Source organism: Microcebus murinus, chromosome 7 (genome assembly GCF_040939455.1).
Source record: "Microcebus murinus isolate Inina chromosome 7, M.murinus_Inina_mat1.0, whole genome shotgun sequence".
Taxonomy (NCBI): Eukaryota; Metazoa; Chordata; class Mammalia; order Primates; family Cheirogaleidae; genus Microcebus; species Microcebus murinus.
This window is the reverse complement of record NC_134110.1, coordinates 98749175-98772071: the sequence shown is the minus strand read 5'-3', so window position 1 is coordinate 98772071 and position 22897 is coordinate 98749175. Positions and strand designations below refer to the sequence as shown.

Below are 22897 nucleotides of genomic sequence, written 5' to 3'. Positions count from 1 at the left end.
GCTTACTAATATCTGCACCAAAAAATGTATTCAATAATTAGAATAAAGTATGCTAAATAATTTTTTGTTGGTTAAAGTTGTGGTGTTCAAGATAAGTGTTGACAATAAAGATTACATGGGCCTTTTGCACTCAAATGAACAAGTTGCAGGATCTTAATTCCTTCTTTAAAGCCTTTGGGCCAAGTATAAAGAGAATATAATGCATCCAGGGGTGGGGAACCTGCAGCCTTCTGATTTCAAGATTGTTCTTTTTTAAGCACCAAAGGACTCAAGAAAAGCTTCACCATTCTCTGCTGCACCTCTTTTAATAAAGGGATTTGTTCTGTGAAGTTTGGGCATTCTGTCAGGGGGCCACACTGAGGGTCTGGAGGGCCACGTGTGGCCTGGAGGCCGCAGGTTCCTGGAACACCACCATGTAAGCAAATATATTAAAATTTCACCACAAAACATTTGAATATTCACACTTACTATATAAATGAAATTACAAAGAACAATTTAACATCAGATTTTTTCTGCCGGATTGGTTATAAAAATAACTTTGATTTTCAGTGTCTTTTTTTTTTGTTTTTAGTTTATTTGTTTTTAGAATTTCAGATGAGTGGCTGTGGACCTGCAGAGGGATCCATCCAGCTGGCGTGGTCCTCGCTTCAGAACACAGCTGCACCCACCGTAGAAGGAGCCGTCATGTGGGTGCTCTTTGGAGAACATAGAGGGAGGACTCCCTGAGCATAAAAGATCAGAAAACCATGAATTTTTAGATTGACTTGCTAGATGTTTATGCACTTGGCAGGGTTTGTAAGTTTGCCTGAGAGACTGTACAGCCCTCACCTACTACAATCACTGGGAGCCACTAAATTGGGAGTGACTCTGGGGGTGTGTCGGCAGGCTCATCCCAGATGGGGAAGCCTTCGAGTCTGCTAATGTGGGAGGGGCTCAGGCTGTCTGAGTCACATCAGATTTTACATTACGCAATATGAAGACTCTGAGAACCACATATCAGGTAAGACCAGATTTTGCTAGTTTTTAGAGCTGCTTGGATTTCAGAATAACAGACAAGAAGTGGTGGACTTTACCAGTTCTACCTCTTGTTAGTTACTTGATTTTGAGAGAGTTATTTCCCAGTGCTTCGGGATACAGTCTTCTATAAACTGAGGAATGATTTATCTCAAGCATTAGAGTAGTTGCTGTCACACACAGTGCTGTGAATTTTATAAGGATCCCAAATATGTAGTTCTTTGAATGCTCACGATGGCAATAAAATCTGGCTAATTTAGGCAAAAGGGGGATTGATTACAGAAATATGGGTGACTGAAAAACCCAAAGGACAAGCTGAACTGTGAGGAAGGGTATACTGAGGAGCAGAGCAGGTGGGTTAACATGAGAGAATTGGCCCCTGTGTCGCCTTTGTACGTTACTGTAGTTACAACTGGGGATCTCAGGGAGCCGTTTCTGCAAAGCTAAATCACATTTCAACCACTTGCCCCAAGGAGGGAACCAGCTCTGCAGGGGCGACGGGGATAGTTACCATCCCTCTACCAGTAACTCCAGCACCAAGACCTTGTCCCATAAGAATCAGCTGTGTCCTGTGCTGTCTGCTCTCACTAAATAATGCGTTACACACTCATGAGGAAAAGAACCGGGAGAGAGGAATAAGCATCCTTTATGTGACAAGCGTTTAAAAGTCTAGTTTCACATCTTGGCCCTGCCACTCATTATGCAGTCATTATATGTGACGTCGGGCAAATCACTCTGAGCCTCTTGTCTTTATAGCGGATAATCATGGTGCTCATGACCTAGGGTTGAAGCAAGGCCCAGTGAGGTGGTGGGTGCAACGCAATTGGACCTTCGTAAGGCGCCTGTAGTGCTTATCAGCATGGGTCCTTCCTGTGCACTAAGGCTGACCCTGTGTTCGTCTATTACCTGCAGATTTCAAACCAAGCGTGTTGAAGGAGGTGCATCTTCAGGTCATACTTTTGTATCTTTAGCTACTCTTCGGAGGGCATGCAGTTCACAAAAGTAAAAACAGTAACCAAGAGAATGGATAACTACCCTGAAACCACGACCAAGGTGGTGGCCGGCGACAGGTACTGGTTGAAGTTCAGGAAGAGGCTTGCCGAGGGCACTTCTCACCTTCCTTCCTTCCTTCCTTCCTTCCATCCTTCCATCCATACCACCCCAAGGCCTGAACCAATGGCTGGGAACCCCTGAGGCTTAGCAGGATATTTCTGTTATATTTTAAGATGGTGCTAATTGAAACACTCCCTTTGAATATTATTTAGTTATTTCATGAAACTAAAATAATCTACAAAGAAGACATATTTAAATAGCTGCTCCTATATATTAAAAAAAAAAAACACGCCAAAAGACAAAAAAGAAAGGGCGTGTTCTGAAAGCACTTCGACTTTGTCAGGAGAGCAGTGGCCGATGTGAGCTGATAAGATTTCTCGATAAGGAAATCCAGTCCAGCGAGCGGCTCCTCCGTAGACTCCCGCGGCCTTTCCCTCTATCTCAGGACAATACAAGTCAGGGGTTGTAGAGGACCAGCTTGATAAGTTTGAGGGATAAAGGAGTTTGGAAGAAGAAAGAAAGAAAATGTGGCCACAAAATGCTGAACTCAAAGAAGAGCAACTCCTTCCCCTTCCAAGTGTCCCCTGTTGCCTGCCAGGCCTCGGAGGATGGACAGATAAGCCTGGGTCTGGTGTTTCTCGTCGTCTGACCTTGCCTGAACTTGGGAGGAGAATATCGCAGCTCTCAGGGTAGGAGGTTTGGTGGGAAGGAGGTGGGGTGCTGACTGCCACCCTGGTGGAGCAGAGGGGAAGTGACAACAGGGAAGACGCCTCCTGGGTCGCCTTCCTGAATCGAAAATCGGAGTGGAGAGCTGAGGTGGAAAGAGACCGGAGGCACATCCCTGGTAGGGCTGGATTGCAGTGAGGGACTTCAGTTTTCATCATCCGAGAAGCCCTAACTAGGGATAGCTGTGGAATGCGAGCGTCTCCACCTCCACCCCACATAGAGAGAAGGGGTTTCTCCACTGCTGTGTGATCTGCTTGCTCTAAAAGAAGCCGCTGAGATAATTCCGAAAGCCTCTCCCACCCACTTGCAGCATTCAGCCTGCTGGACGATAAGAGATGAGCGAGGATAGACCTTGTCTATCTTCAGAGTGGGACTGAGGAATGTCTGAGTGTCAAGGAGGCACAAACTAACTTACTTTGGCACAGGTGGTGACTACCAGGGCTTGGGATTTGTCTTGAATCCATAGAAGTGTGGTAGGTGCCACCAGTGGTGGGCGTGGGGGCAGTGGACAGAGTGCCTGGGGTGGGGCGCCCATCCAGGGTGGCCTGGCCCATGTGCAGAGGCTCGGTCAGGGGGAGGGGCCAAAGGTCCTCACCCAGCCCTTCCTTGGGGTGAGGGCAGGAGAAAGCTGGAGAGCCCTTGGGGGGGCTGTAATTTGCAAGAGCCCCCCAGGATAAGAAGGTGAAGGCCAGGACGAGAAGGAGAAGGGCAGTGAGCGCAGGGTCTCTGCTCTCTCTGTTGATGTGTTCTGAGGGCAGCCGGGATGGGGACAGTTCTGGACAAGGATATTGATTACACCCCAAATAAATCAGAAATCTGGGTCTGCCTCTTGCTGAAACATGTCTCAAACTGCTAAGACGCTCTCATAAAATGTAATCTAAAAACCTCAAGAACATTTCCTTTTCTTCCAGTTATTCCATAAATTATGTCACCACTTACCCTTGACAAATGCCCTTTGGTTTGATCCATGCACACTGTAAACATGATAATGTCCTGTCTTGACGAGTTTTGTTCTCTATAACTCTCATGTAGGGGGACTTGCGTCAGTTCAACTCAGATATCCAGGGCAGAGGGGCCAGTTCTCTCTCTTCTTTCAGTAGAACTCCTGGCCAGAGCCTATGAAATCAGGCCTTTAAATATATTCTAGTTTGATATTTATTATAACAGTGTAAGAGCTTAGTTATATTTATGAAAAGGAAACCAAGCTGACTACATTGAGCAATTCAATAAAATAATTTCTGCTGTGAAAGAGGGGAATTTATTAGGATCAGAGTTGGTGGCTGGCCACTGCTTAAATTTCCCAAATCAGTCTGATAGATAGACCATATTTTACTTTTAACAATACAAGAGGAGACAATATAACCTGAAATTTAAACTAAGTATTTATGACAATTAAGCTTCATCTACTGAAAACACAAATAGATTTTTTAAATGAATGGGTAATTAATCCCATGAACTAGTTTCAGTGAACATGCAGATCTTATTAATACCATTAATTCTTTTAGTAATTTATTTTTCTAAGGGATCTAGGATTTTATGTTTTCAATATGACTGGAAAATGGTAGGAATACTAAGTTGGTTGACCGTAAAGATGGCTCTTTCTAAAAAACCTTGCTTTCTACTATATGTTTAAAAGTAGCAATATGTATTCAAACTTAAAACTTTTGGTGGATTGCGTGACCAAAAATCTAGTCAGAAATCAAAGAAGAAAGGCCACCATGTGCTATACCTATTTCCTGTAAAAGACAGTTCCTATTGTTGGATATTGCTGGAGACAAAGTTTTGAATCAAACCGTTTTAGCTGGTTTCCATGTAGACACTGACACAGTGTCTGTCATACGCACACACTACTTGGAAGCTGGACCTGCAGGTCTAATGAGTTGTAAGGACATATTCTGACAGAGTTCCCCGGCTGCACATCCTCAGCATCTTCCAGCTGGCCGGTCATATGAAAGAGATACGCCACCGCAGGCAAACATGTCTTTATCCAGGCTTGGAATGCAGCCAAAGGAAACACGAGAGACTTCTGACGTGAGAAAACACCTGTTGACTTTGGAGCATCCATATCAATAACGGCAAAACCCAGGGCAGATGTGCTGACAGGGGGCCCTGCTCCATGGGGCAAAAGGAATGTCAGCTATGAACAAAATCAAGAGGAAATGGAGATAAAAACTTCCAAATTCTTCTACCTCTTTGTCTGTATGCCATTCATTAGGCTTTTTTTTTTTTTTAATTTGGCCTCAAAAACAATTCTGGGATAGCATCTTTAGTTTTCCATTCTCTTAAACAAAAGTTAGATTTTATATATTTAAAAGGATCAGCAGCTATGAGACCCTAATCCCTAAGCTTGGCCTGAAATGATCACAGTAACCACCAATAATGAATGATGCTATGAGGAAGTTACTTCTGTCTTCAAAATGTTTGGCAGTATTTATCTAAATATTTTTATATATTATTTGAGAAAGGAAGTGTTGAAATGAATGAAAGTTCTTAGAAGGGCTCTTCATCTAAATTCACTGGAATCAGGAGAAAGATAAAAGAAAACTTCTGGGGAAAAAACCTTAAATTTTTAACCATAATTACTATACATAACCATAATTGTTAGATGAAGGTAAAATGAGTGTATTGCTTTTTACCGTACTCTTTCTCTGCTTGTCGCTGGTGTGTCCTGGGGGCCGGTCTTGGCTTCTCCTCCCACTGTGATCATCTCTTCTGCTCCCATGACATAGTCGCATGAGTGCTGAGAACTCCCAGACCATCCCAGACTTTCTTCTGAACCCTAGACCTTTGTTTTCAACAGCATGCTAGTACTTAAATTTAATATTTCAAAAACAGAACTAATGCACACAAAAAAACTTTGAGAGCTAATACTAATAAATGAGTCTGGCAAGATTGCAGGATATGAGACTGATTTTTAAAAAGTCAGTTGTGTTTCCATACAATAGCAATGAATAAACCTGAAAGGAAATTAAGAAAACAATTCCATTTACAATATCATCAATAATAATAATACACTTAGAAATAAATTTAACAAAAGAAGTTCAAGTATAATTAAAACTATAAAGCATTATTGAAACAAATTAATTAAATAAAAGAAAAGACACCCCAGGTTCATGCATAGACATACTTAATATTAAGATGACAATACTCCCACTGTTGAGTTAGAGTTTTAACACAATTCCTCTCAACATCCCATTTGATTTATTTGCACAAATTAATAAGCTGATCCTAAAATTCATATGAAAATTCTAATACCAGCCAAAACAGTCTTGAAAAAGATGAATAGAGTTGCAGGACTTACATTTCCCAATTTCAAAGCATACAAAAAGCTACACTGATCAAGGCTGTGTGGTGCTTGCATGAATGTAGACATATAGTTAAATGGAATAAGATACAGAGTCCAGAAGTAAACTCTACATTAATGGCCACTTGATTTTGGACATGGGTGCCAAGACAATTCAATGAGAGAAAGAATAGTTTTTTTCAATAAGTGGTACTTGATTATCAACATGCCAAGGATTGAAGTTGGACCTCTTCCTCACATCATATATGAAAATTAACTTAAAATGAATCACACTTAAAGGTAAGAGCCACATGTTTAAAAGTATTAGACAAAGCATAGGCTTAAATCTTCATGTTCTAGGAATTAGGCAATAATGTTTAGATGTGATGCCATAAGCATGAGCAACAAAAGAAACAGATACATGGGACTTCATCAAAAACGGTTTTTAAAACTTTTAAAAGAACTCTATAAAGACTCTATAAAGAAAGTAAAAAGAGAACCCACAGGATAGGAGAAAATATTTGCAAATCATATATCTAGTATCCAGAATATATAAAGAACTCTTGGAACTCAATAACAAAAGACAAGTGATCTCGTTTAAAAATGGGCATATGGCCTGCTGCTGTAGTATGATCCCGTTGTCCCAGCGACTCAGGAGGCTGAGGCAGGAGGCTCACTTGAGCCCAGTTCTGGGTTGTAGTTTCCAATGCCGACTGAGTGCCCACACTAAGTTCAGCGTCAATATGGTGACAAGCTGGGGGACCAGTAGGTTGCCTCAGGAGGGGGAACCAGCCAGATTGGGAATGGAGCAGGTCAAAACTCCCTTAATGATCAATAGTGGAATCGCTCATGTGAGCCACTGCCCTCCAGCCTAGGCAATATTGCAAGCTCTGTCTCTTAAAAAAAATAAAAAAATTAAAAAATTAAAAAAAAAAAAATATATATATATATGAGGATATGGATGTTCAAATTAGCTTGTATTCCTTGAGATTGTATTTTCTTAAAGATAAAATCAACCCAGATATAAAAGATGCTTTTATACTTGAATCTAAAAGCAATCTAAATATTAGGCAGAAGCCAACCTGTGACTTAAAATTCTTTTGGATAATCCATAAAGTGAATAATTCAAATATAGCTAAGTGAGAGGTGGCATTATATTACAGTAATAATTTTGTACTTTTCAGAAAAAAAATTAAAGCAAATTTCTATTTCCTTCCCCCCTTTTATTATAAGGATCATCTTTTGGTGTTTCGTTGTTACTGAATTCTATTTTTAGAATAAAACTTTGTCATCCATCTAAAAGAAAAAACGGGCATATGACCTAAATAGACATTTGTCCAAAGAAAATACACAAATGACCAAAGAGCACATGAAAATAACATGTTCAACATCATTAGTTATTAGGGAAATACAAATAAAAGCACAATGAGATGCTGGTTCACATTCTCTAGGATTGCTGTAGTCAAAACAACAGAAAATATAAAGTGTTGATGAGTTTGTCGAGAAATTGGAACCTTCATAAATTGCCGGCAGGAATGTAAAATGATGCTGCCACTTTGGAAAACAGTCAAGCAATTCCTCAAAAAATTGGATGTAGAGTTACTATGTAACCCAGCAATTTGACTCTGAAGTATATACCCAAGAGAATTGAAAGTATATGTCTGTACCAAAGCTTGTACTCCAATGTTCATGGAAGCAATATTCACATAGCCATAAGATGGAAACAACCCAAGTGTCCATCAACTAATGAATGCATAAACAAGTTTTGGTGTATCCATACAATGGGATATTACTCAGCCATAGTAAGCCACAAAATACCGGCACATGCCACAGCATGAATAAACCTTGAAAATATGCTGAGTGAAAGAAGCCAGTCACAACAGCCACATGTTTTATGGTTCTATCTACATGAACCGTCCACAATAGGAGTCTATGAGACAGGAGGTAGATTAGTCATTGCCAGAGGCTGGGCAGATGGGGCAGTGGGGAGTGACTGCTAAGCGGCTTGGGGTTTTTGTTGAGAAGTGATGAATATGTTACAGAATTAGAAAGATGATGGTTGGAAAACCTTGTGAATATACTAAAAGCCACTGAATTATATATTTTAAAAGGGTGAATATTATGGTATGTGGATCATATCTCAATTTTAAATTTTTCAAAAAAATATAAAAATAGAACTAACTTTCCATAACTCCAAAAGTTTTCCTCGTTTCCCTGTCTCAAGAAATTTTGAGTCATCTGGACTTCTTTTTTCTCTTCACCCTACATTTCCTCGATATTTGACTTTTATATCTTTGAAATATCTTGAATCTGTCACTTTCTGTCCCTCCCCACTACTGTGGTTTGTGACACCATCGTTTCTCACCTGAATGACTGCAACAGTCTCCCTGCTTCCCATTTGTCTACACCCCAGTCTGTTCTCTAGGATTTAGCCAAAGGGAGTGATCTTTATAAATACACATCCTTATAAATACAGTCCCTGCCTTGGTATTCCCAGGAGCACATTTGTTCCGGTGCACCCCTCAGATACCAAAATCCAAAGTTGCTCAAGTCCCTGACATAAAATGGTACAGTATTTTCATATAACCTATCCACACCCTCCTGTATATTCTAAATCATCTCTAGATTACTTATAATACCTAATACAATGTAAATGCTATGTAAATCATTACCATATTGTATTTTTAAAATTTGCATTTTTTTTCCAAGTAGTTTTGATTCAAAGTTGGTTGAATCTGCAGATGCAGAGGGTCAATTGTATACAAATCCATCTTAAACAAAGATAATCATTTCTCTTTTATCTCTCTTTGAGGCTTTTTTTTCTTTAATACATGTGAGTGAATATATTATAGATGGTTCTATAGATAAAACAATGAAAAGACATGAACCCAGCCTCAGGGAGCCCGAGTCCCCACAAAAAACAGGCAATTAGGATGCGATACAAGAGCTATGGCAGGGTCCTGGTTAAGGAGCCTGGGGTCGTGGGGAGGAGGGGACTTCTCAGAGGTGCCGAAGTCTTAGCTGATTCCTGAAGAATGAATAGGAGGTATTCCGGCAAAGAAAAGAGATGGGAGTTCCACAAAAAGAGGTACTTTGCACAACGTTGGGAGCTTCAAGAAAGCATGGAGTCTTCAAAGGATACGGAGAGGCCTGACCCCAAGGGTCTTATATCTGTGTAGCAAAGTCTCTTTTATTTGCCAGTTAAAAAATACAGATCTAAACAAAAAGGGGCCTGCATAACAAATAAGACTAGGGGTGAAGTGGTTTGAGCAAGCCTGGGCCCGAGTGCTCTGACCTGTCAGAGGGTGCGTGGCTCAGCCTCTGCTCGGCCGGGCCAGCTCCAGCAGCCTGCCACACGGCCACCGGCAGCACCAGGCCCAGCTTCCACCGGTCTGCAAACCCAGCAGGGGAGCCCTTCCGGACCTGTGGTTCCCCAGGCTGATTTTTCACCAGGCTGATGGAGGCAGACAGGCAAGCCTGAATCAATCACGGTGTCAGAGGGACGGCATTCCCTCGTCCCCCAGCCTTGGAGTGGCTCATCAGGGGAGGCGGAAGTGAATGGGTGGGGATCAAAGGGAAAGGGGGGAGAAAAGGAGGGTCCCCCATGGATAAACAGGCCCTGTGGCCAGAGGTAGGAGGAATGGATGATGGACAGCATGAAGCAGCCTCGGCCCGGGAAGCAGAGTAAGGCTGCTGGGCCCCTTGCATTGAGCAGTGGGGCCACCAGTGTACATGCAAGAGATGGTTCTTAGCGTGACAATGAGGGAAGGCAGTAGCACTGAGGGTGAGGACACTGATCTGGAAGCTCAGTTAACTCAGGTAACATTATCATTGCTGACCTGAAGGTAGTGTCAGTGCAAATAAAGAATATGTGACAAATCTGAACAGTAAGAAGATGGCAGGACCTAGGTAACTGATTAAGGATGGAAGCTATGTGGGTGGGAGGGCTGGAGAGGCTGGGAGCTGAGTGTGAGTCCAGGTTTAGGGCAACCAAGTGCATAGTGGCCCAGAGGCAGGAGCAGCTGAGGGGTGGGCAGTGATTTTAGCATCACCCGTGTGATGTCCCAGTGCGGGTGATTAGTAGGGAGCTGGAGTTCTTAGTCGGAAGCTCGGGAGGGATTGGGGGTGGGCCCCTGTTGCTGGGCACACGTTCATTTCGGATGGACCCTGCTAAGCAAGGTGATGGAATAGTAAAGAAGGCCTATTTCCAACTCTCAAGAGCTCATAAGTCATGAGGAACAAAGGCTGCGTCCACAAGTGACAGGCAGCGATGGTGCTGGCGTGTGGTGCCCATGAGAGACGCCTACCTTACTCTGCGCTAGAGCTCGCTCAGCAGCCAGGAATGGCCTTTCTCACGAAGATACCACGAGACAAAGTCTTGCAGCATGTGTCAGAGGCAGAAGTCTTCAGGAGATGATGAGAATGAGAATAAATTAACTTGCTAAATAGTAATATTATCTGGAAGATCTCTGTTTTCCCGATGAAAGTGGCCTATCTGTAAAAACAAGCACCGCTGGCAGCGGGCGGGGCAGGACTGGCCAGCAGGACCGTGCATTTGGTGGGACACAGCTCGCAGCAGCGACATCTGAAGGTCTGGGCTTCAGGAACGCCACGCCCTCTTACCCTTTCTGCGTAAAGAGCGGGAAAATGCTCTGACTGCTCCCTTCAAGGAATGGGTCCCTGAGCATCACTGGGGAAAAGGCTCCCCTGACCCAAGGCCCTGAGGACTGAGTCAGCGCTGAAGCTCGGCTAAAAGCAGGCCCGGCCTTCTCCTTTCGGGTTTTCACGTAAGGGTTGGGGGAAGATCATCAAGGCAAATGCAAAAGGCAGTGAGTCTGCTCAGAACTCTGCATGGCGCACCTTGGAGGGAGGGATGGGAGCAGGAGTTAGGAGACGGGACACACGGACACTCAGCAGCCTGGCAGCCTAACTGCACCCCAGGCCCTGCAGCACAGATGCTTTTTTGTTTCAATCTCCAAAATGGTGTCGGCCTATGATTTCTGAAAGAATTACTCCTTAACACAATCTAGGAAGAAATAAAAAAATAACTTTTACTTCAGAACTGAAAATTATCCAGAAAACGGAGAAGAGCTGGATGTCACTGCAAGGAAATGAAAAACGGAAGGGGACTTGCGTGTTGGGCAGGGGGAAGCGGCATTTTGTGTTTCCATAGGCAGTCACCACAGCGTGAAGGAAGTGTGAGAAGCCATTAGCATCGCGCAAATGCCTGCTCATCGGTCTGTTTTTAAATGCTGCTGAATTGAATTAAACCACAGTGGTATATATAGTTTTTCAAATTGTATGAAAATGATATTTTGATTATTCTAATTCATTATGAATTTAAATGTGCAATTACTCTTAAAATATCCCATTTCTAAATTACCTCTTGAATTAAGACTAAAACAATACATACATGTAATACCGATATATCAGAAATGAGCCCCACCATTACTAACAGTGCAATTATACAAATAAGTCCTTGTACTAATCAGTTAAGGTCGGTTAATATTTATTTGAATCACCAGCCAATGGTATAGAGGATGCATATTGACTGGTGACCCCAGGATGAGAGAAAAATAAGGAAGTGCAGTTCTTCCTCTCTCCAGAGAGGCCTGTGGGCCTGCTATCTATGGGGACACTCCTGAGCAAGTCACTCTTATCTATGTATAGCTTTGACGATTTTTTTTTTTTTTTTTTTAGGATATGGTCTTATTTATTATTTAACTCAAAAAATCTTATTTTTGGCTCGACTCAGACTTAGAAGTAGATGCTCTCAGAGAGGACAGCCTGCGTCTCTCGGCAATCTGTTCCTGGTGCTTTTCTTTGGCCTCCTTCATTCTCTTAGCCAAAAGTTTAGCATATTCTGCAGCCTCTTCCTTATTTTTCTTAGTGCGCTGCTTCTTCAGAGCAATACGCCGGCGTTTATGTTGCAGGACACGTGGAGTTACGAGTCGCTGAATCTTGGGTGCTTTGGTCCTAGGTTTCTTACCTTCTTTGTTTAAGGGCTTCCTCACAACATACTGGCGAACATCATCTTCTGTAGACAGATTGAAGAGTTTGCGGATTCTGCTAGCTCTTTGGGGCCCCAGACGACGAGGCACTGTAGTATCAGTCAGTCCAGGGATATCCTTCTCTCCTTTTTTTACAATAACCAAGTGGAGAACACTCAGGTTGGCATCCACAATACGACCACTAACAGATTTGCGCTTTCTTCCTCCAGTTCTCCTTGGTCTGTAACAGGAATGCCCCTCACTCAGTAGCAGGCGAACACGGCCATGGGTCAAGACACCCTGCGTCATGGGGAAACCTTGCTTGTCGTTCCCACCACGGATTCGGACCACGTAACCCTTCCCTTCTTCACCCAGAGCGTCGGCAGCAACTTCCGTGGCCATACGCTTCTCATAGAAAGTACGAAGTTTGGTTCATCGTCCACTTCAATGAGTTTCTGGCAGCCGGTGGCTGGGAAGGAGATACTCAGCTTCATCGTGAAGCAGCTGATTGCCTCCGAGGCGCCACGAAAAAGAGCAGCTTTGATGATTTATCTGGTTCTCCAGAAGGTACACACCCAGGGTTTTGTTTCAAGTGAATAACGTTAGCAGACAAACTGTCTCATAAATCTGAAATCCGTCCCAGGGGATGGAGTGAAAGGGAAGATATTTGGGTAATTTAGGTAGTTTTTCTTCTTGACCTTGGGGTCCTTCTGTCTCAACCTGATTTGAAGGTTGGAGTCTCCTTCTCAGGTTCAACTAATGGATGTGTGGAATACTGATTGGAATGAGATCCTCCTACCCCTAGCCTCTTAGGGAGCAGCGGTGTCTTTCTCCTGAGATAGTCTTTGCGGGTTGGATGAACTGGCCCGTGTTGGCCCTGAAAAGATCATGGCCCTATTGCTGTATGGGTTTCTTAGAGTCACACTGAAAAACGCAATTTGCAGCACCTGAGTGACCTGGCTGGGACCTTAAATAGGGGCAGCTTAGTAGGACCCCATCAGGGGCAGAAGTGCTGAGAAGACCACATGTTGTTACAGATGAGTGACTATATACGACAACTGCAGGTGTCGCCAAATCGTGTTGGGTTCCTCTAAATAAAAGCGAACTCTTTCTGCAACAGCTAACACCTGTGTGCTCACTGTGTGCCACGCCTACTTGTTTAATTGTCACAGAAGCCCTGCAACAGGGACCAGAGAGACCCACAGCTGCCCCGGCCACACGATGGCTAGCAGATGGCACAGCTGGAGGAAGGAGCCAGGCAGCGTGAGGCCAGGCCCTTGCACTTAACCAGTGAGCTAATCACTTCTGTGTTCGGCTGTCCCGCTCTGTGTCCATCTCTCTTCTTCCCTCCCTTTCATCATTTGTAAATGGAGAGGGCTTGTCCTGGGGACCCTGCGTTCCAACTGTGGCTGCTCCCCAGGTGAGCAGCGTGGTCAGAGCGAGCCCAGGCCTCTCTCTGGTCCTCGCTTTCAGGATGCGGTGGATGAGGAGCGGCCCCATGCCTCCTCCCCCTTGAGGCTCCAACACGCTGTGATTCCCTGGGCAAGGTCTGAGCGATTTGGACAAAGCATTAAAGAAAGAAGGTGGGGATAAGGAAGAATGTTAACCTAAGCACTGGATTTGACAGAATCATTAGATTTATGCCTCTACTTCCTGCCCACCAATCTGTCTCCCCTCGGATGGACAATTGCTGGGCAGAACTGATCAAACCCTATTTGAGTGCTAGAACTTGTGAAACTTCTTGTTTCTAAATGCTTAGTGAATAGTTTGGTAGTTCAAGAAGAATACAAATAAAGAGTGTGAGCTCACGCCTGTGATCTCAGCCTTCTGGAAGGCTAAGATGGGAGGATTGCTTGAGGCCAGGATTTCAAGACCAGCTTGGGCAACAGCAAGACGCCGTCTCTACAAAATATTAGAAAATTAGCCAGGCATGGTGGCACCTGGAGTCCCAGCTACTTGGGAGACTGAGGCAGGAAGATCGCTTGAGCCCTGGAGTCTGAGGTTGCAGTGAGCTGTGATCACGCCACTGCACCTCTACCTGGGGCAACAGAGCAAGACCCTGTCTCAAAAAAAAAAAAAAAAGAAAGAAAGAAAAGGAAAGAATGAAAGAAATTCTGACTTGAGGAGATTTTCTTGTAGGCCTTAATAACAGATGAAAGAATACTTTGAAAACGAACATTATTGATTTATGTCTTTGCAAAATGTTTTGTATATTCTGCTGACTTTAAAATGATTAGCTGGTAAAAAAAAATAAATAAAATAAAATAAAATGATTAGATGTGGCCGGGCGCAGTGCCTCACACATGTAATCCTAGCTCTCTGGGAGGCCGAGGCGGGTGAATTGCTCGAGGTCAGGAGTTCGAAACCAGCCTGATCGAGACCCCGTCTCTACTAAAAATAGAGAGAAATTAATTGACCAACTAAAATATATATATACAAAAAATTAGCCAGGCATGGTGGCACGTGCCTGTAATCCCAGCTACTCTGGAGGCTGAGGCAGTAGGATCTCTTGAGCCCAGGAGATTGAGGTTGCTGTGAGCTAGGCTGATGCCATGGCACTCACTCTAGCCTAGGCAACAAAATGAGACTCTGTCTCAAAACAAAACAAAACAAAAAATAAAATGACTCGATGTGGTGGTGTCTTTCAATACCAGGCAAGAATTACTAGTAGGTTCAATAAGAAAACATATTTTACTTTTAAAGTGTCATCACAGGACACTCTGCTCAAGTTTTGGATTGATTTCATTCAATATGTAGCTTATTGTTAAACAAATAAAAGTTCTAATTCTGGAGAAATCTTTCATTAAACAATGAGGGATTCGTAAATTGAGTCCTTAATTTCTGCTGTAATTTTCAAATTATGATTAAATTTATGGCTTTACCATTCTTCAACTGAAGCAGTTGACAACTGCAGCTTAGATCTCTTATATGTTCTTTCAATAAGAGTTATTTCTGACATCTGACAGCAAAGGGTATTAAGATGTAGCATAGGATCATTTTAAAATCTTATGTAAATGTAAGAGATGGAAGAAATTACATGTAACAAGTGGGGCCAGTAGGCCTCCCAGCAGTATCTTAAACCAAACTCCTAATTATTGGGGCTGTTTCTTCAAAGGATTGGGGTGTCAGCTGGTGCGGTTCCCAAGATGGCACCTACATCCAGAAAAGGCAGTTTCCTGTTCTAACTGGGGCTCTGGCCTTTTGACCCAAAAGTGCCTTTCAGAGCGAACTTGCAAGGATGTGAGAGTCAGGGGCACACACACTTCAGAGACAATGTCTCGAAGCCTGCCTGAGCTCCGGCTCTGAAAAGAATTGAGAAGCTGCATCCTGTCGGCGTTTCCTCTCATTTCTGTATTTCTTTTTCCCTGTAGCTCCTTATTGGCAGCGAGCGGACTATTCTTTGGTGCCACTGCTGTGCGTTCTTTCCCACAATCTTTTTTCTTTTTCTTTTCTATCTCCTGCCTCTCCTTTGGGACTTTTTTTTCCCCAGGAGCTCACCTGGTTTTCCTTTTCTTCCCTGTGAGTTCTTTCGTTCTAGCATCTCCTTTTCTCCTCTAAATCTTCTTCCACGTTGCAGATCTAGGAGGGGAAGCCAACAGTGGGACCACAGGCAGCCATCCTTGACCCCTCGAGAGAGGGAAGACTTTGTTTCATGTGCGTCACTGCTTATTTTGCATCCGTTTTTCTCGATCATGAAGCAATTCAATATTTGTATCTTGATTTGACTGTGAAGAGAAATTAATATCCCTGCAGCTGATTCGGAGAGAAAGCAAAGGTGCCCTGTGTAGTATCCCCTACCCCAACCGATCCATCTGCACCCCGTTAGTGGGCTCGGGAGGAGTGTCAGGTGCAGAGTAGACACAGCCCCACGCTCACAGCGTGAGTAGGGAAGTAGAGATATAAACAAGTCTCTACAGTATGGTGAGATAGGAGGAGGCTTGATTCTAGCTGATTTGGGAGTTTGCCAGATAAAGCAGGCAGGTACACCTTGGGCTGAGAGAAAAGGAAGATATCAGAGAGGAATTGACCTCTAGGAAGAGACCCAAAAGATGAGTTCTGCTCACAGAGAGATTGGACACTAGACAGAGACAAGCACCCAAGCAAAGGCAAAGCATGGCTGGGATATAGGGTACGAATTGGGCATGGCAAGAGACAGCTGGAAAACTCAGTAGGGCCAAATAATGAAGCACTTCATGTGCCTTTGCCCACTTAAGGAGCATGAATTTTAAATACTAAAAGTGACAATGAACGCATGTGCATGCTCGAAAAGATAACTTAGCTGGCAAGCAATTGGAAGAAAGTCTGCAGGCAGGCCGATCAATAAGACATTGTAGTAGTTCAGGAAAAGGATGGTGTGAATAAGGAGTAAGAGGAGGAAGAACAAGGAATAGATGTGGGAGATGTTTTGGAGCCAGAATTGGATTTGGAGACCTACTGTATGTGGGGAGCTAGGAAGAGAAGAAGTCAAAGATAACTACCAGTTTTTTTTTTTAAGCTATTGTTTTGGGTTTTCTTTTTTGTTGTTTCCAAATAAATGGATAATATTGTTAATCAAAATATGCATGCAAGTAAATGAGTGAGTTTGGAAAGGAGAAGTTCATGAATTGCAGTTGGACATGTTCCCTCTGGGATGCTTGTTGGGCATTAACATGCACTTGGAAATAAAGATACCAAGCCCAGGAAAGAAATGGAGATATGGAAATCATCGGCCTGTTGGCAGAAACTGAAGCCAAATATTTGAACGAGACACTACAGGGAAAATATAGAGAGCAGTGAGAGAAGAAAACCTAGATTGGAACCCTGAGAAGTAACTGACATGCAAGGACAAGGAGCAAACATTGGAAAATCACTGGAAAGACAAGAAGGTAGGAAGAGGTATTGAAAGGGCTGATGTCACAACATCAAGGAGAGAAAGATTTTTAAGAAGGAAGTGCACGACAATCTTAGAAGCTTTTGGGGGGTCTTATAAGATAAGAAATGAAAATGTGAATTGGATTTTGGAATTTGGAATTTATAGGTAGTCTTACCACAAAGAGCTTCAGAAAAGTAGTAGAAGTAGAAAGTAGTATTACCAGAAGGTAAGCAATGTGTGGGACTTGCAAAAGTCAAGATTATGGGGACATAAACCAGCAGGTCTCAAGCCTCTTGGACTTGAGAACTCTTTATACGCTAAAAATTACTAAGAACTCCAAAAAGCTTTTGTCTATGTGAGTCACATCTTGTATTGATAGTAACCATATTAGAAATCAAACTGACAACTCTAAGAAATATTTATTCACTCATTGAAAATAAATCTATTATAGCCAACATAAATAATATTGGGTTTTGTGTGGAAAAAGAGCTATATTTTCTAAAATAAATTTGAAAGGCTATATCCCTAATTTATAAAGCATATTGCTAGCCTCTAGGTAATTGTGCACCAGCCTTTCTCTTGGTACAAAATCTAAGCAGCCCACTTAGGCATCTCAATCCATCTTCTTCTCACAGATAAGAAAATATCTGAAATAACCATTTTTATTATTTTCATAGTAAAATATAATTTCACAGGTTATAATTTATAGCATATGCCCAGTGAGTGAGCAAAGGCTACTAAAAAACATGTGTCACCAAATGAGAGAATCTAGGAAATTCATGTAAATGCTTTTTGTACTAATCTTATCAGCAAGAGAGCAGCTTGCATTTCCTGACCACAGTATTACTAGTAAGACAAAAGTTAAACATTTTCATGTTGACAGCATATCACTGCATGTGCTGCATCCCATCTTAGAAACATCAGGCACATTCTCAAACTTTCTAGGTAGAGTTGGAAGGGTGCTTAAGTGTAGTATTTGAAGTTCTGTCTTTGTACACAAGATACCTGAGGCCAGAAATGATGAAAAGGCATATCCAGCCATTTAGGAACTTAGCTGGAACTAGAATTTAAGGCTTTAAACTATTTCCAGTGCTTAAAAAAATTTTTTTAAATTTATAGTGCTTCTCCTTGAACTCATCATGGAGTGTTTTACTATCCTTCTACTTTTCTTTTTCTTCCCTGAAACTAGAAGAGACTTCAAAGTCCTCAGTGCTCCCTCCCCTGCCCCACCCAAATCATTCCCAGTACAGTGTGCTCCAGAAATGTTGTAACACCCAACACGTCCTGCGGTCTCTCTCTGAGACTCAGCATTCCCCATGGACACCAAAACCTAGAAGTAATTTATTTCCAGATTTAAAAGGATAGATCGCCATTCACCTACTAGAATAGCTAAAATCAAACAGACTGACAGTGCCAAGTGTTGACAAGCATGTGGAGAAACTGGAATCCTCATACATGCCTGGTGGAAATGCAAAGTGGTCTGGTGACTTTGGGAAACAGTTGCTAGTTTCTTTAAAAGTTAAACTCACATACCTATACAACCCAGAAATTCAGCCCAAGAGAAATGAGAAGCATATGACAACTCAGACTTAGACACAGATGTTCATAGCAGCTTTAGTCATAATAGCCAAAAACTAGAAACACACCAAGTGTCCATCTGCTAGAATCAATAAATGAAAGGTGTATATTCATACAATGAAATAATACTCAGCAATAAAGATGAAAGAACTATTAATACAGGCACCAGCATGGATGGATCTCAAAAATGGGGCAGGAGCTGCAAATGGGCACCCAGGAACATTTTTGGGAGAGGAAACGTTCTACAACTGAATGTAGTGATATTTGGACAACTGTATACAATTACAAAAAAACATTGAATTGTACATTTAAAATGGATGGATTTTATGGTATGTAAATCATAACTCAATAAACTTGCTTTTAAAAAAGAGAAGGAAAAGGATAATAAAATCCTATGCTGTCATTCTTTTCCTACAGAGAGAAATAGGTAATCTGTCTTCTCCCAATGGCCCACTCTTAACCCCAAGGAGAATAACCCTGATTGTTTTGCTTGTGTTCACAAATAAGTGAGGGGAATGAAAGTAACTAATTTTTCTAAAATTAGTCAATAAGCATACCACTTTGTACTTTAATCACCCCACAAATATATATTAAGCACCCCGTGCTTTCTCTTTTTTAAACCATTTTATTGAGCTATATTTCACATATATAATTTACCCATATAAAGTGTACAATTCAATGGTCTCTAGTGTTTTTAGAGACGTGTGTATCCATCGCCACAATCCATTTTAGAAACTTTTCATCAAGTCAGAAAGAAACACTGATGTCACATCAGTTCCCCCAACCCTGCCAGCCCTAGGCAACCACTGATTGCTTTCTGTCTCTGTAGATTTGCTTATTCTAGACGTTTCCTAGGAATGGAACCATACACTTTGTGATCCTTTTGTGTGATTGGCTTCTTTCTCTTACTATAATGCTTTCAAAGTTTCATCTTTAGCATGTGTCAGTACTTTATTTCTCTTTATTCCAGAATAATTTCCCATCATACGTATACAACGCTTTATACTCATCAGTTGGTAAATATTTGGGTTGTTCCCACTTTTTGGCTGCTGTGAATATCACAATGCTGCTATGAACATTCATGTACAAATTTTGTCTGGATAGATGTATTTATTTTTCTTGAGAATACACCTAGGAGTGGAATTACTAGACCATATGGAAACTCAACGCTAGGCATTTGGGGAACTTCCACATTGCTTCTCACGTGGCTGCCCCATTTTACATTCCCACCAGTGGTACGTGAGGGTTCTGATTTCTCCACATGCTCAGGAACACCTATCTGTCTTCTTGATCATAGCCATCCCAGAGGGCGTGAAGACGGATAGCATGACAGTTTTCATTTTCATTTCCCTGCTGACTAATAATATTGAGCATCTTTCCATGTGCTTGCTGACCATCTGTATATCTTCTTTGGAGAAATGTCTATTTAGATCCTTTGCACATTTTTAATTGAGTTATTTCCCTTTTGATTATTTTTAAATTCATTCCTTTATTGTGGTAAAATATACATGACATAAAATGTACCATTTTAATAATTTTTAAGTCTACAGTTCGGTAGAATTAAGTATACTTACAGTGTTGTGCAATAATCACCACCATCCATCTCCAGAACTTTTTCATCTTCCTAAGCTGTTACTCTGTACTTGTTAAACACTAATTCCCCATTCTTCCCTCAACCCAGGCCCTGGCAATCACTATTCTCCTTTCTGTCTCTGTGAATGTGACTACTCTATGTACCTTATATAAGTGGAATCATGTAGTATTTGCCCTTTTGTTACTGCATGATTTCACTTAGCCTGATGTTTTCAAGGTTCATCCAAGTTTCAGAATGTGTCAGAACTTCATTCCTTTTTAAGGCTGAATAATATTCCTTTATATGTATACAGCACATTTTTTTATCCATCCATCAATGGACAGACACTTGGGTTGCTTCCACCTTTTGGCTATTGTGAATAATGGTGCTATGAACATGAGTGTACAAATATCTGTTTTAATCCCTGCTTTCACTTCTTCTGGGTATATTCTCAGCAGTGGAATTGCTGAATCATATGGTAATTCCATGTTTAATTTTTTTAACAATCACCATTTTCACAGTGGCTGCACCATTTTATATTTTCACCAGCAATGCACAAGGGTTCCAATTTCTCCACATCCTCACCAATATTTACTTTCTGGTTTTTGTTTTTTATAATGACCATCCTAATGGATGTGAATTGGTATCTCATTGTGATTTTGATATGCATTTCCCTAATTATTATTGGTGTTAAGCATCATTTCATGTGCTTATTGATCATTTGCATATTTTCTTTGGATAAATGTCTGTTCTAGTCTTTTCCCCATTTTTTAATTAGACTGTTTGGGTTTTTGTTGTTGAGTTATTATTATTTAATCATAATAACTCTTTATATATTCTAGATACAAATTCCACCTCAGATATTTGACCTGAAAACTTTCCTTCCATTCTGTTGGCTAACTTTTTACTCTCTTGGTAGTGTCCTTTGAAGCACAAAAGGTTTTAATTTTGATGAAATCCAATTTATCTGTTTTTTTCATTAATTGCCTGTGCTTTTGATGCCATAAAAAGTATTGCCTAATCCAAGGTTACAAAGATTTCTACCTATGTTTTATTCCAAGTGTTTTTATAATTTTAGCTCTTACATTTACATCCTTGATCAATTTTGAACTAATTTTTATAATGAGGTAAGGGTCCAACATCATTCTTTGGCATGTGGATATCCAGTTCTCTCAGCATCATTTGTTGAAAATACTATAGTTTCCCACTGAATTGTCCTGGTACACTTGTAAAAAATCAACTGACTTTAAACATGAGGGCTTATTTCTGAACTCTCAATTCTATTCATTGGTCTAAATGTCTAATCTGATGCTATTACCACACTGTCCTGATTACTATTGCTTTATAATAAGTTTGGAAATTGGGAAGTATAAGTCCTCTGACATTGTTCTTCTTTCCAAGATTGTTCTGGCTGTTCTCAATTACTTGAATTTCCACACGAATTTCAGGATCAGCTTGTCAATTTCTGCAAATAAGCCAGCTGGGATTTGCATAAGAATTGAGTTAAATCTGTAGACCAATTTGAAGAGTATTCTCAACTTAACATTACAAGAGTATTCTCATCTAACATTAAGTCTTCCAATCCATGAACATGGGATGTCTTTTCATTCATTTAGAACTTTTAAAATTTCTTTCAACAGTTTTGTAGTTTCCGAAGCACATGTTTTGCACTGTTTTTATTATTCCTAAGAATTTTATTCTTTTTAAAATGATATTCGAAATGGAAGAATTTTCTTAGTTTCATTTGTGGTTCCATGCTTACTGTTAACCACAGCAAGCCCAATATCTGGGCTTCATTTCTAGATTAAGAAAGAAAGCTTTGTATGAGAAAATCTCAATTCATTCTAAGATTCTTATGTTTGACAAGAGGATAAAGCTATACATTTGATTCAAACTGTTTTAGAGATCTCAGACGATAAGTCTAAGACATATCTAGACACACTGTTTAAGTACATGCATCTAATATTTAGATTAAGAAGGAGCAGATATAGGAATACACTAATTCTAGTTCTTTTCCCATTTTTTAATTAGGTTGTTTGAGGTTTTTGTTTTGGAGTTGTCTTTTTATTGTTTAATTGTAATAGTTCTTTATATATTCTATACAAATCCCTTATCAGATGTTTGATTTGCAAAAATTTTCTTCCATTCTGTGAGTTGCCTTTTTACTCTTTTGATAGTGTCCTTTGAAATACAAAATATTTTAATTTTGATGAAGTACAATTTATTTATTTATTTATTGGTTGCCTGTGCATTTGGTGCCATAAAAAAGAACTATTGCACCTTCTTAGAAGTGCTGATAGAGGAGCTACAGAAGTAGGTGATGTCACAGGGTGAGCACAAGGGCCAACAGGCTGCCCCACAAAGGTAACACACTGGCCTTTGGCAAGGGCTTCACCTCTGCGTGCCTCAGTTTGCAGGTAAATAATAGCAGCTTGTACAGTGCTCACAGAGTGGTCTTCACACCTGGGGTGCCCATACTTCAGTACTAGACAATCCACTGTCAGGCAAGAAAAAAATATAAGAATTTCTGTTTATGTCATTCCTTTCATTTTTAGTTTTGTGTATGCTTGATAAGAGTACATAATATAATATTATGCTGCATATTACATACTTTATACTAAATGAGCAAACACAATTTGTCAGTTCATGCTCAGTTTTTTTTGTTGATGGAGACTGACTTAACTCACTGCTGACCACATAGCAAGTGCTCAGTAAATGAGAGCTATTGTCAAAATTATTACCGTCTTGATGCCATCATCAAAATTACCAGAGTGATTGGCACATCATCTCAACCACAAAATAATGCTTTTTATTATCATCATTTAAAA

At 41.1% G+C, this 22897-nt stretch overlaps 1 pseudogene; it reads right to left on the bottom strand.

Moving 5' to 3' along the window:
* Window positions 1-11761: 11761 nt before the first annotated feature.
* LOC105884892 (small ribosomal subunit protein eS6-like) lies at window positions 11762-12596 on the bottom strand (annotated as a pseudogene).
* Window positions 12597-22897: the final 10301 nt, after the last annotated feature.